This window comes from Ovis aries, chromosome 1, assembly GCF_016772045.2.
Source record: "Ovis aries strain OAR_USU_Benz2616 breed Rambouillet chromosome 1, ARS-UI_Ramb_v3.0, whole genome shotgun sequence".
Classification (NCBI taxonomy): domain Eukaryota; kingdom Metazoa; phylum Chordata; class Mammalia; order Artiodactyla; family Bovidae; genus Ovis; species Ovis aries.
This window is the reverse complement of record NC_056054.1, coordinates 99,343,387-99,358,921: the sequence shown is the minus strand read 5'-3', so window position 1 is coordinate 99,358,921 and position 15,535 is coordinate 99,343,387. Positions and strand designations below refer to the sequence as shown.

Sequence of the window (15,535 nt, the reverse complement as noted above, 5' to 3'; positions counted from 1 at the left end):
ATTTCTCCTTTGAGTTTGTCTCTTTCTTCTCCTTTCCTATTCTTCCTCCCAGTTCTGCCCTTCTTTCTTCTGAGTCTTCCTTTCCACTTCCTTCCCGCCTGTAATTAGGCAGCACCCAGGGCCTGGGGCTTGGTCCCACCAATGCCTCTATGTGTTTGGGTTTTTAATATTTCTTCTACCAAAAACCTCCCTTGGTGATCTGCTGAAACCTTCACAGACTTCTTAGATCAATGAATTTTAATGCACAGAATCAAATACAGTTGTCTCTGGGGCTTCCACAGCATTATAGAAAGAATGAGCAGGAAGGCTGAGCTTACACAATCAATCTCCCATGCTTAGACCCAAGATAACCCTAGAGTTGGGGTGGCCAGCCTCAGAGGAATTAAAACTACTGTACATTACTATTTTTACTATCCAAACTGAGAAAATGTAGTGGTTCCTGAAACAGAGTTCCAATGAGAAGGACCACAAGCTCCCTTGTGGCCACTATGGGGAGCAGTACAGCCCTGAAACTGCGGCTACTAATCCAAAGAAAACCAAATAAAATGCACTGGATGCTGGGCTATGCTCAAGACTTTGAAATTAGAAGTTTTGCATGCTACAAACTGAGCTAGCAGGATGACGAAGAACCATGAGCTTTCCTGCCTACCAGTTCGGGATCAGTTGCCCAAATGCAAAACGGCTTAGCAAAGACCAAAGGCAAAGTCAGAGAGCTGCTAATGAGGAACTAGGTTTGTAAAAAGTGTAATGGACTCCCTCCTCCCCGAGGTTCATGGCAGTAAGTCACCGACCAGGCCTACTACTGTGCTGCTTCTGAGCTCAAGCAGAAACCGAGCTCGTGGGTAGAAACTACTGCCCAGAGGTGGGGTCGGGATGAGGGAGCAACTTCACCCTCTCCAGAGGGTCTTGTAGAAAGGCCTCTCCCTGCCCATTTCCGCCCAGATGGAACCTCAGACATGTAAGACGGAATGATCTTTTCCAACTCATCCCGAGAATGAGATTTACCAGATCCACCTTCTTAGTCCTGTTATTGGAATTTTCTGACACTCCACAATTCTGAGTACTTTTCTCCAAGGTCACAAGGGAGAGTTCATACAGCACCAAATGCACTTTCTGTGTCTCAGCACAAGGCCTCATCTTCTACTTCTTCTGTGGGGGTTGTTGAGGAAATAAGAAATCCAGACTCAAAGGAACACTCGTATTGATAAATAGAGTATTAGCTAATTTTATTACTGAGGGAAAAAAGTCAGAGCTCCTGCTTGCAGGTAGCCCACACAAGACTACAAAACTATTGTGGACTTCCAGCTCTATTAATGTGGGATTAAAGCTGCAGTTGTCATCATCCTACCCAATCAGCATTACTCCAGGAGTGATACTAGGCCTTCTCTGACAGTGCACCTACTTGACAGTACGCCAGGTTAGTAACATTTAACATTCCTCGGCAAGGAGGGCGGAGAGGCAGCGCTCGGCCGACTCCCGGCCACAGAGGGCCCCTGGGGGGCGTTTTCAACAGTCCTGTGGGGAGCCGGAGGTGTGCTCCTCTACCGCGCGGGGCCATGGGCCCCTGGCCACCCGCTTAGAAGTTTGGACTCCTCAGGGCGTGGTGGTCTTTAGCCAAGCATTTCAGAGAGGAACATCAGTCATTCCAATTCGAGAGCATACAACAGTAAACAATCGTGATCAGCGCGGTGGCGGACAGAAAGGAAGCAGGGAAAGGGTAATCAAAGCGATCTAACCAAAATAGGCATTTTCCGTTTTCTTTTGGCCTTTCCCCTCAGTGGCCAGAGCACTAGCAGCGCGCTCTCCGTTCCTCCCCGGGCTGCCTCCACTCCCACTCGCTGTCTTCTCCTCTTCTTCAGCTTTCCCTGGTCGACCCTCCCCTCCCCTCAGGACGGACGACCCCAGACTGCGGCTGAGTCTGGTGGGGAGTTCGCTTCGGTCCTAATGCGCACATGTCCAAAGTCGGGACCTTTGCCTTGTTCTTAATCAGCTCTGGGAACAAAAGCGCCTCCGGCTTGGAGAAACCTTTCCCGCCTTCCGTTTCCAGAGTTCCTCATAGGTCCAAAAGCTTAAGGACTTCCCTAGTGGCTCAGAGGTTAAAGCATCTGGGAGACCCGGGTTAAGCACACACTGGAATTCTTGGTTGCCCTAGGACCTTGGGGTAGTATGCATCCTTCACCCAGCATTTATGAGTGCCTACTAGGTGCGATGGACATGAGTTTGAGTAGGCTCCGGGAGTTGGTGATGGACAGGGAAGCCTGGTGTGCTGCAGTCCATGGGGTCGCAAAGAGTCGGACATGACTGAGCAACTGAACTGAACTACTAGGTGCGAGGCCCTGCCCTGGAGGACCCGCTGCATCGCGAGCAATTCCGAGGTGCCTGCGGGTCGGAGTCCACAGCTGGAGGCACAGGGCGTGGGCAACGCAGTGGGGGCACAGCCGGTTCGTGTCCTTGGCACGGGGTGGTAACGTGGACGCCTTCAGCCCGGGAGGCTGCGGTAGTCACCTGGCGCAGAGAGGGCGTTGAGATGGGGAGGAGCCGGTGGGAAGGCTGTGGATCTGGCCTTCTTCGGCCGTCAGAGCCCCTTAGCTGACTCCCAGAAGTTCTATCGATGTCCAAACGTGACCAGCAACACCAACTCTGGGCTTCAGGGTCTCGCGCACACCTCCGGTTTCCGAAGTATGGGAATATGAAGATAGTCACGGCGAGAGGCTGAAAAGCAATTTCTGGGATCAGGATACAAATTTAGAGCACTGAGTTCCCGTGTCTCTGTGGCGCAATCGGTTAGCGCGTTCGGCTGTTAACCGAAAGGTTGGTGGTTCGAGCCCACCCAGGGACGTACCGTTTTACTTGCTCAAAGTCCTTTCTTGCAACTTCAGGTTATCTCCAAGGTCAGAGTCCGGGACAGATATAGTTCTTGGTGAGGGTCTTCTTCCCAGAGGCTTGTAGAAGGCCTGTACACTGAGAGAGGAAACTGCTGTCTCTTCTGTTTTTATAAGGATACTAATCCCAGCATTAGTGAGGGCTACACTCTCAGGAATTCATCTAAACCTAACTACCTGCCAAAGGCTCCACCTCCTAATACTGTTACACTGGGGAGTTAGTGCTTCAACATATGAACTTAGGACATAGACATTCCTCAAGTGTCTAAAATGCTTTCCTTCATAGTGACTTAATTGCACAGACTTAATAGTCACATGAGTGGGAGAGAAGTTGTCCTGTGTAGTTCTTTTATTTTTTCTTCCTGGAGAGATTGTGTGTGTGTGTATTTATACACAGAAAATCAAGGAATTATAGAAAGGTACATATAGTGAGAAAATTCTCGCCTCCACTACTCATTTCCAAAGGCCAAATACCAACCTGATGGTTATCAATAAACAAATTTATTTTTAATAAAGTCAACAGCTTGACTTTATGATTTTTATAACAAAATAGTCACCTACTTTATAAATATATATATTAAAAACCTTGGGCAAGCCAGGCTATATTCACCTGCTGTAACTCAAACTTGACTATAGGATGCTGAAGCCAAAAGGCCAGCCATGACTGGCCAATTTCTATGACTTCTTAAAGCATTGGGATCTAGAAATTCCACAGAATTTTCTTTTGCTTCTTTCTCCCCTTGTTTGCTTGTCTGATTTGAGCTAGAAGCTCACAGATAATTAATTTAACAAATAAAAATGAAAAGAAAAAATCTAAAACCTTTACATTTTGAAATTTCAGTTTCATTACCAGTATTTTTGTGGAAAAGAGAATCTAGCTATGGTATTAAAAACAGTCAGTTAAAAGTATACATACATACATATCTCCAGTCCAGATATCATACAGGTCTAAAAACAACAAATAAATATTCTCAAATAAATGAAAGAATTCAGGAAATAATAAAAAAAAAAAAACCTTCTTTGAAAAAACTGTTTGATACCAAAATGCAGCTAATGAGATGCTTTCACAATTAAAAATCTCAGGACTAGAACTGTACGACACAAAGCATGAACCCAGTGGAAACCATTAACATTAATAATAATGAATTAATATTGGTTCATCAATTGTAACAAATGTATCACACCAGTGCAAGAAGTTAATAACAGGGGAAGCAGTGCAGGTGGAGGAGAGGGAGCACATGGGACTATTTATTTTTAATCTCAAGAATGGAAAGACCGTATTTGCTGGGTATTATGCATTTGTTCCTACAGATATATTCTCATCATTAGCTACCCCAGAAAGTCTTCTTGAACTGTGCAGAAAGACTGCCCATTGCTTCTTGTTGGCTACAGCCAATGGGATGTACTTACTGGGAATGGGGAGAGTGGGAGGAATATGAAGTCAGCATGATTGTTTCCTGCAGGTTGGCAGTAGTTGTGTTCTTGGCCACTCCCCAGGACAGTTACTGTTCGATGCCACTATACTATATTTACAGCTTTACCTACAACTATTGCTTTCCCAGGTTCTAGAAACAGCTCTCTCCCCTTGGCCAATCAGGCCTAGTAACTGCTTTTCACTATAGCTGGCCCTAAGATGTTGCACCATCTATTTAGTGACTGCATCCCCTTCTTAGAGCCCAAGAATCCTGAGTTGGGAGGTCCCAAGAAACCCTCTTACTCCTCAGCAGGTCTGGGTTTCAGAGGGCCTCAGGGAATATGCCCACCCCACTCCAGTACTCTTGCCTGGAAAATCCCATGGCCAGAGGAGCCTGGTAGGCTGCAGTCCATGGGGTCGCAAAGAGTCAGATACTACTGAGCGACTTCACTTTCCACTTTTCACTTTCATGCATTGGAGAAGGAAATGGCAACCCACTTCAGTGTTCATGCCTGGAGAACCCCAGGGACGGGGAAGCATGGTGGGCTGCTGTCTATGGGGTCGCACAGAGTCGGGCATGACTGAAGTGACTTAGCAGCAGCAGCAGCAGCAGGGAATATGCCACAAAGTTATCTGAGAGCTCATTTCATCTGTTCAGCTCATTAGCAGAAGAACAATTACAACTTTCTTCCTTCAGAAAATACCCCTAATAAAACTTCTACTGTCTTTTAGGGAAATTTTTTTTTCTAAGAATGACATAAAACTCAAAATCCCTAGGGAAAGAAGAAAACCCCAATACCTTTACCTACATAAAAGGTTTAAGAATTTGTTTAGCTAAAAAACGGCTTCCCTGATAGCTCAGTAGGTAAAGAATCTGGCTGCAATGCAGGAGATCCCAATTTGATTCCTGGGTCAGGAAGATCCCCTGGAGAAGGGAAAGGATACCAACTTCAGTATTCTGGCCTGGAGAATTCCATGGACTGAGTTGGACAGATCTGAGCCACTTTCACATGTACATATGTAGCTTAAAAAAAAAAAAAAGGTAAATGAAGCACTCAACATCTGGCAAAGCCAAGGCCTGGGTGATTCAGCCTGTAAAGATATGTCACTTTTATTATTATTGTCACTATTTTTTTATTTTTTACTGTGCTTGGTCTTTGTTGCTGCACAGGCTTTTCTCTAGTTGAGGTACATGGCCTTCTCATTGCAATGACAAGCCACTTTTAGATTCAGACGGTTTATTACTTACATATACAGCAAAAGGAAGAGCAGTTGAAGGTATAGACTTCACGACTCCTCATCTCCAACATCCAAAGAGATGTCACTGAAACAAAAGGGGTCAGTGACTGTAATGCAAGTTGTGGGATACCCTGTTATTGCGGAGTTAATTCTAGACTGCAGCTAAGAGTTTTATAGTCTGCAGCTGTCCTCAGAGAAGGAGTGAGGAGGTAAGCAGAATGCCTTAAGTGTGATTAGAAGTTGCAAGGCAATGAAAAACTGTCCCAGGGTAGACCGGGAGGGGAATAGAAACTGCCTCCTGGCTGCTCTTTACACACCTCCCATCCTCCCTGTTTGGGGACAATCACAAGGTGCTTTGCCTTGTGGTAAGTTTCACAATAGTTTCACTTCAAGTCTTCCCTTGTGTGGCCTGTGCAAATACATAGAAGGTCACCTGGGTACCACAGCAGAACTGTTCCTCTACAATATTCAAAAGACAACAAATTGGTAAAACATTTGAAACATTACAACATATGAAAAGCTTTTTTATTTAGTATTTATTTTTAGCAAGCTTATATATGCACACAGTTTAGGAAGTCAAATACTTACAAACCTGGTAATGAAAACCGACAGTCCCCTGAACCTCTCTGCCATTTCTTGCTCCCTAGAAGTAACTACTTTAAATTCTTTTAATCAGTGATTGGTTATTAATCTGTTTCTATAAACAAATATTGTTAATTCTTGATTTTCTAGTTTTAGGCACTTTATCTCTCCTTTACATACTCCCACTACACTTGGCACTACATACATGTATATACATTTTTCACTTTTCCATTTTCCCAATTGTGATGGTTAATTTTATGTGTCAGTCTGGCTAGGCCATGGTACCCAGATACTGGGGTCAAATATTAATCCAGATGTTCCTTTGAAGGTATTTTTTAGATGAGATTAACATTTAAGTCAGTAGACTCTGAGTAAAGCAGATTATCCTCCAAAATGTGAGTAGGCCTCATCCAAGCCATTGAAGGCCCTAAGAGAAAAAGACTTAGATCCCCAAAAGAAGGAAGAATACTGCCTCTAGACTCTGTTTTCAGGTGAGAGCTACAACATCAATTCGTCCCTGGGTCTCCAGCCTGTTGGCCTACCCTGAAGAGTTTTAGATTTACCACCCTCCACAATAACATCTCTGTATACAAACTAAATTTCTATATACACATGTGTGTATCTTCTATTGGTTGTTTCTCTGGGAAACCCTAATATATCAATATGCTTATGTCATAATTTTGAGAGATTAATGATTATCATTTTTACTATACAAACTATTAACAGAGAATTTAATGTGATCACTTTTTGAATATATTTTTCCCTTGGCAGTAACAATTACATTGCTTCTCCATTTGCTTAATTTTCCATGTATTTATTATTGAATTAATAAGCAATTTCTGTAAGCCTTCTCTCAAGAGCTTTCTCATTCTTTTCTACAGCTATATTTAATTGTGTGGTTGTATTGCCATTTATTTAGTCACCCCCAAACTGATGGACCTTTGGAGAATTTCCAATTTTTAGTTAATAAAAAGTGTTTCTTGAATAACTTTGTACACAATTTCACACTTGTATAGGATAAACTTCTAAATGTGGATTGCTGAAATAAAAAAAAGTTTTTATATTGCTCAAAAGCACCCTGTAGAACTTGTACCAATTTACCCTCTTGTTAACAATGTTTATTCACTCTCCAACATATTAAACTTCAAAAAATTTACCATTTCTTATAGCTGAAAATTTATTTCAAGTTAATTTTAAATTGCACTACTTTTGTTAATAGCAATGTTGAATGTTAAGTATCGCCTCATATGGGCAATAGCCTTTTATATTTTCTTTATGTTTGCTATTTTTATTGGGTTATTGGTTTATTTCTTGTTGGCTTATAGTTCTGTAAATATTAGGGAAATTAGTCTTTTGTACATGATGTGTGTTCTAAGAATGTAGATGTCCAGCATGGTATGATACATTTGATGCAGCCACAGGAAGGGAGGAGAACCAGAAGAGAAGGTTATTATACTCACAGGTCCCAGAGTGGGGTCACCGCTGGCAAGTGCAGGGCCATGCAGAAGCCCAATCGGTAGGGCGTTCAATTGAACAAGTGGGGAGCAGTGAGAGCCAGGGCCTGTGGGCTGCAGCCTTCACTGGGGTCCTGAGTGGAATCTAAAGAAAGCAACCCAAGATGGAGAAAGAGAGGAAGGAAAGAGGAAGAGGGAGCAGCAGGGAGTCAGGGAAGTGGAGGAAGGAGGGAAAATTAGAGTCCCGTTTGGGTTGCTTTTCAAGGGGTTTCAGTTGTTTTTGTGTGTGCGTTCACAAGGGGCCTGTGAGAAGGATGCTGATACACTGAAGCATTAACTCAAAATGGAGGGGTTTTAACACAATATGAGTTGCAAATACTTCCCCAAATTGTCATTTGTCTTTCGACTTTTCTTGTGGAGATTCCATTCATTTATATAGTGAAATTCATCAATATTTTCTCTCAGGACTGAGTTTGTGTAATAGTTAGAACAGCCTTTTCCACACACACACCAAGAAAACAAACTAATTTTCATGTTTCTTGTAAGAATTTTATGTTCCTTTTCATTTTTATTTTAAATCTTTGATCAATTTGGAATTTACTTTTATGTAAAGGATGTCACTGGGCTTCCTTGGTGTGGCTCCAGTGGTAAAGACTCTGCCTGTGATGCAGGAGACGTGGTTTCCTTCCTGGGTCAGGAAGATCCCCTAGAGGGGGCCACGGCAACCCGCTCCAGTATTCTTGCCTGGAGAGTTCCATGGACAGAGGAGCCTGGCAGGGTACAGTCCATGCGGTCTCAAAGAGTCTGACAAGACTAAGCAACTGAACACTCAAAGGGTATGATATTCATTGACTGTAATTTTTTTCTCAGACAGCTACCTAGTTATTAAAAACATGCTCATTAGAATTATTAATTCGAGTCCCTCTTTCTACTATATTACATTTCTTTATGTATTTTGGTCTATTTTTGGACTTTATGCTGTCCTATTGATTGCTGTTTCATTCATACAAGATATTTTATAACTTTAATCATTATAATTTATGGCATTTTAATATTTCATAGGGTTAGTCCGTCCTCATTCCTCTTTCTAAAAAAGAATTTCCCTGATAGTTACTGCTTGTTATTTTTCCATTTAAACTTTAGGATTATATGTTATCCGGTTTGAATTTTTAAAAATTTCTTGACATTTTAATGAAAACTGTTAAATTCAGACACCAGGTTAAGGAGAGGTGTTCTTTTGATGTTGAGTATCCTACCCAAGAACATGGTACATCTTGGTTGATAGGAAAGGAAGTTGCTCTAATACAGCTGTTCCTGAAATTGAGCATTTATCCAAATCACCTGGTGAGTCTGTATGTTGGGCCCACCTCAAGAGTTTCTGAATCTGTAGGTCTGAGGTAGGGCTTGAGGATTTGCATTTCTCAAAAGTTTCCAGATGATTTTGGTGATGCTTGTCTTGACACAATACCTTGAGAATTGGCTACTGTATTGATGATTTTGGAGACGGTTCCATATATAATGGAGACTAAACATTTACAAACTTAAAAAAAAAGTAGGATTGGCCAATGATCCTTCTGGAGAAGTGGGAAGATCTGTATGACGAATTAAGAGGGAATCTCCGCATTGTGGTGGAGAAGCCTGATGACTGGTGCCAAAGTCGGCTTCCACTCACCTTGAAAACACGGACTTTACTCACACCACCCATCACAACACTGAATGGGAGATTTAACAGGGACAATGTAAACAACTTCGGGCCTTCCGGCTAGAGCAAAGTTCGATCCATAGTTAACTCAAAATGACCGATCAATAGCCAATTCAAAAAGCTTGAGTACAGCGTTCCAGAGGGACCGGATATGTTCATCCAAAGACAGCACTGCAATCTGCCCATCTGCCCCGCTCCAGGCCTTCATCCTTGCTCCTCCCGATCCATTCTCCCTTTCTTTGTTCTTCCGCGTCCCTCCTTCTCAGCGTCTTTTCCCTCTCCTCTTTTTCTTTTGGAGATCAGTCCTTTGAGGCTGATGGACGTTTCAAAACCCAGAAAGCAAAGGCACGTTGCTAAGCACCTAACGGCGAACATTTTAACTACCTAAGAAGGCACTTCAAAACCTCATCCAAAATTTCCCAGTGACTAAGAGAGAACGAAAGTGTTTCCGTTTGGTCGTGTCCTAAGACAGTGCAGGCCCCAATTTTTTGACACCAGGAAGTAGGTTCGTGGAAGACAGTTTTTCCACAGCTGGGGTGGGGGTGAGGGTGAGGGGGGTGCGGGGTGTGGGGATGGTGTTCGGGAGGTAATAGGAAGGATGGGGAGCGATGGGGAACAGCCGATGAAGCTCACCTCCTGCTGTGCAGCCCGGTTCGTAACAGGCAGCGGACAGCTAGTGGTCCACGACCCGAGGGTTGGGGACCCCTATCTTAAGACGTCTTCTAGGTGGGGCAAGTCGAAACAGAACCAAGGGGGAGCTCCGCGGGCCCCGGATTCGGTCCTCGGAGGAACCTGGTTCCAGGGAGCCGTGGATCAGGGACCCCTGGTCTCAACCTGAGATGCCGGAACCGGTAGCCCAGATTCCTCTTTTTGCTGAAATTTGGGCAAATAGAGGCGATTTCTGGAATAGTTTACTGAAGTTTGAAACAGCAGTGACAACAATAGTTATTTAGAAGTTGCTGGTTTAGTTGGCAGCGAATAAAGGAAGATTTAATACAACCGAAGGTGGGTAGGAAAAACAAAAGTTTAGGCCGCCCAACGTGGGGCTCGAACCCACGACCCTGAGATTAAGAGTCTCATGCTCTACCGACTGAGCTAGCCGGGCACCAGTACAAGCAGCCTTTCGTACACAAGTATAGTTTCCTTCAAAGGCCTACCTGCACGGTCAAAGATATACGCAACTTAATTTGAAAGAATTCTCGGGCTTTAGGATTTTCTAAATGCACTAGAAGCCTTTGCCACCAAAAAACTCGACGCTTCGATAGTGATGGGACTGCGCGGGGCCAAGGGGGCTTGCCGAGGACCCAGGAATCCCAAATCCTGAAACCCCGACGTTCCTTCAGATTCCTTTTAGACCGGTTTTGAGACCTTTTGGTTAGCAAATTCCTTTGAGAACCCGGTGTCTGGGACCCGGAATACTGAAGAGGAGGCGAAAAAGCGCGAGGGAAAGGGGATGTCAGGCGCAAACTGCCGCAGGGACTAGGAGGGGCGCGGGAACCTGCTCTCGCGAAATCTTGGTGTTGAGCCTTCTGCTTCCTTCCTGGTCCGAAACCCTTTTCCCGGTTCAGCCATTAGGACCAGGGGGTGAGGTGGAGGTGGAGCTCACGGAGGCGTCTCTAGGAAAACAGGTCCAATTCACTATTCATTTGGGGCACGATTTTGTTTTTGAATACTAAACTTCGTGTGACCTGAGTAAAAGACCATATTCATTACGTGTAAAAGCCCCACTGAGATTTCAAGTCGGATGGAATTCAGAGCCTCAGGCGTGGGGGCTCACGGGAGATTTCACTCCATTCTCCGAAACGTTCATTTCTCCAACTTCTGGAAGAGGCGCTGAGTTCCCGAGTCACCCGCGAAAATCTGTCTCCTCTGCTCAGGTGAAGGCAGGCTTTTCTCGCAGCTCCGAGGCGCTGCACATCGCCCTGAAGTGCCTCTGCCGGGGCTGGTCAGGTTCCCCTAGGTCGATGAGCCGCAGAGTGAGCTCCACGGAGTGAGACAGTTATTCGTCTAATCCATAGACTGCATATTCTGCGGTGCAGTCTTGAGCAAAAGTGGATTAAAAACTTTTTTTTTAATCGCTAAAAGTTTCCGAAAAACAAAGGCTGCTAACGCGAATTACAGTCATGTGCCGTGACTCGGATTCGAACCGAGGTTGCTGCGGCCACAACGCAGAGTACTAACCACTATACGATCACGGCGCGCTACCTTCGCGGCGGCGCAGTGCGGCTGGATTTAATATCCTTTGAAACAGGATTGTCTTACTGTAGCTTTCTTTGCCTAGTTGGCGCTATTCGCACAGAAAATTCCAAATGTCTCCACTCACAACTTCGAAGCCAGATCTGACACCCGAATCTGGGTCCGAGAATCCCGCGGTGCCGGCACCAATATCACCCCCTCTGCTGGACGGCGCCGCACCGTCGAGATCTGAGAGGTCTGTCGCCTGCAGCCGGGGACGGCGTCCCCAGTCGCTTTCCTCAGACCACTTCTCTCTTTCCCCTTCAAATATTCAAGGCGTTCGGCCTAGGTAACCAGAGCATTTGCCTATTTACACCTCCACCTGGTACCCTGGAGCTGATATTTCTGTTTCCTGAATGTTGGAACCGAAAGAGAAGCGGAGCTGGTGAGTTGCGTTCAGTTCAGTTCAGTCGCTCAGTCGTGTCCGACTCTGCGACCCCATGAATCGCAGCACGCCAGGCCTCCCTGTCCATCACCAACTCCCGGAGTTCACTCAGACTCACGTCCATCGAGTCAGTAATGCCATCCAGCCATCTCATCCTCTGTCGTCCCCTTCTCCTCCTGCCCACAATCCCTCCCAGCATCAGAGTCTTTTCCAATGAACGGCTTTGAGATCCCTGTATTTTTTTCTTGCTTCCCTCACCGTTCCTTGGCGCCCGCTCTCAGAAACTAAGGACTCTTGGGCTGACTCTTCAGTAAATCTAAGCCGCCCCGGAGTATTCAGAAAAACAAATCAAACCAGCCTCCTTTACAGACATTACCTAAAGGCCCCCCAGAGGACAATTATCGTAAACTGGTGCGAAGCAAGAGGCCAAACCCAGCAGATAGGCTTGGCTTGGTAGCTGCAAGAAAACTGGAGCTTCACTTTCGCTAGAATCTATCGCCTGAAGGCTTAGAGTTTGAGGACAAACGGGTGGTCAAAGATCTTTCTCCCTGCACTTGGCCTTCACGAGGTTTGTGCAGATAAAGCAGATAAAAGTAGTGCTGTTGCGTTGGCCGGGAATCGAACCCGGGTCAACTGCTTGGAAGGCAGCTATGCTCACCACTATACCACCAACGCACACAGGAAATAAACCTGGTTTACTTCACTATAACGAGTTGATTATTTTGGTCTGACTGTTCCATGTTTAGGGACTTATGTTGAGAAATATTCAACACAAAGCCAAAGGACGAAAAGTAAAAGAAGACCTCTAGGATTTCTTCTGTGAGCATATTAAAAATTTTGTGGTAGTTTTTAGTTGTTTCAGAGGTTTAAGGAAAATCGATTTAGCTTATTTATCTTTTGAACCATGCCTCTGAAATCCAGCGGACAAGTTCAGGCCTTAATGTGGGTGTTATCTCTGTACATATATTGTTAAGCTTTTCAGACTGCTTCCTTAGCACAAAGGCATAGAGGTAAAGTTGCCATTGAAAAGCTACATTTTTAGGATTTGGATACATATTGCCAAATTGCTGTGTGGCGAAACCTCACCCAAAGTGTATTACCAAATTACATCAGTCAATTAGATATCATCTTTCTTTTTATTTTTACGAAGGTGTAACATAAAAATTTGGAGTCTCATTTTAACTTGTATTTACTGTACTACTACTGAAGTTGATCATTTTTCATAAACTTTACTAATTATTTGTATTAGTTTTGAGAAAAAAATCATACACTTGGTTGATTTTTTCTATTGGGTATTTGTATTATATGTATATTACTGACATGCTAGTTTGCCATTTGTCTTTTAATATTATTTATAGGATTTCAGATGGGCAGTTGTCTGTTTCTATATAGTTTTAACTGTCAGTTTTACTTTCTATGTTTGTTTTTATCTTGAAAAGTCTTCTCCAGCCCAATAAGATAATTATCCACTATTTTTGTTTCAGTTCTTATATTTAATTATTTAATCCATACAATACATGAAATTGTAATTCCACTTCCATGAATTTATCAGAAAGCAGTATCCAAGGACAGACAAAGATGTATTCACACAGATGTTCATTAAAGTGTTATTTGTAAAGCCAAAATTTTAAGGATAAAAATCTAAAAGTCCAGAAACACAATTGATCAAATTCATTTTGATGAAAACCCAGATGAGCTTTTTTTTTAAAATAATATATTTATATTGTACATTGCTGGTGGGAGTGTAAATTGATAGGACCTCAAAGGAGGGCATATTGGCACTACCCATCCATAAATGCACATATCTTGTGAACCAGCATTTCAGTTCTTAGACATTTATTTTACACATGTACAAAATGACTGGAGAAGGAAATGGCAACTCACTCCAGTATTCTTGCCTGGAGAATCCCATGGACAGAGGAGCCTGTTAGGCCTCAGTCCATGGGGTCACAAGAGTCAGACACGACTTAGCCACTAATGAGGACAAAATGACATGTAGAAGATTATTTTTATGGCCACAAGGGATTAGAATAACATCCTAAGTGGAGAAGGCAATGGCACCCCACTCCAGTACTCTTGCCTGGAAAATCCCATGGACAGAGGAGCCTGGTGGGCCGCACTCCATGGGGTCTCTAAGAGTCAGACACAACTGAGCGATTTCACTTTCACTTTTCACTCTCATGAATTGGAGAAGGAAATGGCAACCCACTCCAGTGTTCTTGCCTAGAGAATCCCAGGGACAGGGGAGCCTGGTGGGCTGCTGGCTATGGGGTCGCACAGAGTCCGACGCGACTGAAGTGACTTAGCAGCAGCAGCAGCTAAGTGTCATCAATAGGAAGCTGGTTCCATTAATTATGGAGTATCAATACAACGGAATACTATGTACCGTAGAAAAGAATGAGGAAGGTCTTCATATGTAATCTGGAACTATTTTTTTAAATATATGTTAAGTGAAAAGGCAAAGTTCAGAAAAGTGTGCATGGATTGCTATCATGTGTGTAAGAAAGAGGAACGTATTTAGATATATGTATGTATGCATGTACTTGCATTTAGAATAAATTTATTTTTTATATTTATAGTATACTTATAATTACAAAACTTACTATTGACTGCCTTATTAGAAGAAAACTAGAAGGCAGAGGTGAAAATTAGGTTTAATAGTTATGCCCCTTTGCATATTTGAATCCTAAACCATGTGACTATATTACCTTTACAGAAATTAAATAAATTGAAAGAAAATATGATTTTGCTTAAGCATATTTATTTCCACTGAAAAGTGTTAGAAATATATTAACTTTAAAAATAGTTTGTAATAAAACAGTATGTAGGGCATTATTCTATCTTGTATTTCAAAAACGGGTAGAAGCCATTTTTTATGTTCTTCTCTATTTCCTCTGTTTCAGCTAAGGTCACCCATGGGGGAACTGAGTAGAACAAACGAAGTTAATCATTAAAAGTATTCAGTAAGAAAGTTCAGGGGAGAAAACAAACACTTCCCTGACCGGGAATCGAACCCGGGCCGCGGCGGTGAGAGCGCCGAATCCTAACCACTAGACCACCAGGGACGATGGCAGAGTGTTGCGGAAACGAGTATATGAGGCTAATTCAATGTGTGTCTCTGCTTACCCATTCTATGACGTGTGTTTTTTCAGCTATCTAGATTTTGAGACTCTTCACTACTGGGCCCTCCCCCCACCGAAACTACTTTTTCCTCGTACAAAACTACTTTTTTTTTTTTTCTTGAAGGAGAAAACCCTGAAAAGAAAGCCCCAGCTTGGCTCCCAGAGCTAAGTGAGGATCGTATGCACACGATCGCAATGTCCAAAATTAAAGACAAATGTCCGGAGAAAAGACCTAAAAACTAATAGGAAACTCAGCTTCCCGTGTTTGCAGTATTTCCTGAATTGCGATCAGCGGAAACGTGAAAGCCCCTAGCTGGGCTCTCCCAGGAATCTTTCCTTGAGGAATATAGAGGTCCTATAGCAGGTTTTGTTTTGTTTTGTTTTTTAATCGCTTGTGAATTTAGGCCAAACTCTGTTGACCAAAGCGAACATTACAGACAAGTAAAAGTGATTCAGCCTATGGGTGGTTGGTTGTCAGCAGGATCTGAGCATAATTCGCTTGTGGGAGACTAAGAGAAGA

The 15,535-nt window shown here is 43.5% G+C and overlaps 5 non-coding genes across 5 annotated transcripts; 1 reads left to right on the top strand and 4 right to left on the bottom strand.

Moving 5' to 3' along the window:
* The first annotated feature begins 2,765 nt into the window (after nt 1–2,765).
* Nucleotides 2,766–2,839, top strand: TRNAN-GUU (transfer RNA asparagine (anticodon GUU)). The gene has a single exon. It is a non-coding gene; the product is annotated as a tRNA-Asn (tRNA).
* A 7,466-nt stretch (nt 2,840–10,305) lies between these two features.
* Nucleotides 10,306–10,378, bottom strand: TRNAK-CUU (transfer RNA lysine (anticodon CUU)). Its single transcript has one exon. It is a non-coding gene; the product is annotated as a tRNA-Lys (tRNA).
* A 1,021-nt stretch (nt 10,379–11,399) lies between these two features.
* On the bottom strand, nt 11,400–11,471 carry TRNAH-GUG (transfer RNA histidin (anticodon GUG)). Its single transcript has one exon. It is a non-coding gene; the product is annotated as a tRNA-His (tRNA).
* Nucleotides 11,472–12,496: 1,025 nt separating this feature from the next.
* On the bottom strand, nt 12,497–12,568 carry TRNAG-UCC (transfer RNA glycine (anticodon UCC)). The gene has a single exon. It is a non-coding gene; the product is annotated as a tRNA-Gly (tRNA).
* Nucleotides 12,569–14,886: 2,318 nt separating this feature from the next.
* On the bottom strand, nt 14,887–14,958 carry TRNAE-CUC (transfer RNA glutamic acid (anticodon CUC)). The gene has a single exon. It is a non-coding gene; the product is annotated as a tRNA-Glu (tRNA).
* Between the last annotated feature and the right edge of the window lie 577 nt (nt 14,959–15,535).